Below are 317 nucleotides of genomic sequence, written 5' to 3' on the forward strand. Positions count from 1 at the left end.
CGTCTTTATGAAAATCACGTCTTTATGAAATTCACGTCTTTATGAAATTCACGTCATTTATGAAATTCACGTATTTATGAAATTCACAAATTTATGAAATTCACGTCTTTATGAAATTCACGTCTTTATGAAAGTCACGTCTTTTTGAAATTCACATCTTTATGAAATTCACGTCTTTATGAAAATCACGTCTTTATGAAATTCACGTCTTTATGAAAGTCACGTCTTTTTGAAATTCACATCTTTATGAAATTCACGTCTTTATGAAAATCACGTCTTTATGAAAATCACGTCTTTATGAAATTCACGTCTTTATG

General features: G+C 28.7%; 1 protein-coding gene across 1 annotated transcript in view; it reads left to right on the forward strand.

Annotated features, from left to right (window-relative positions):
* pkhd1l1.1 (PKHD1 like 1, tandem duplicate 1) overlaps positions 1-317 on the forward strand; it is a 48890-nt gene that overhangs the window by 10293 nt on the left and 38280 nt on the right. The gene's annotated exons all lie outside the window — the stretch shown is intronic.

Source organism: Nematolebias whitei, chromosome 19, assembly GCF_014905685.2.
Source record: "Nematolebias whitei isolate Nwh7 chromosome 19, NemWhi1, whole genome shotgun sequence".
Taxonomy (NCBI): Eukaryota; Metazoa; Chordata; class Actinopteri; order Cyprinodontiformes; family Rivulidae; genus Nematolebias; species Nematolebias whitei.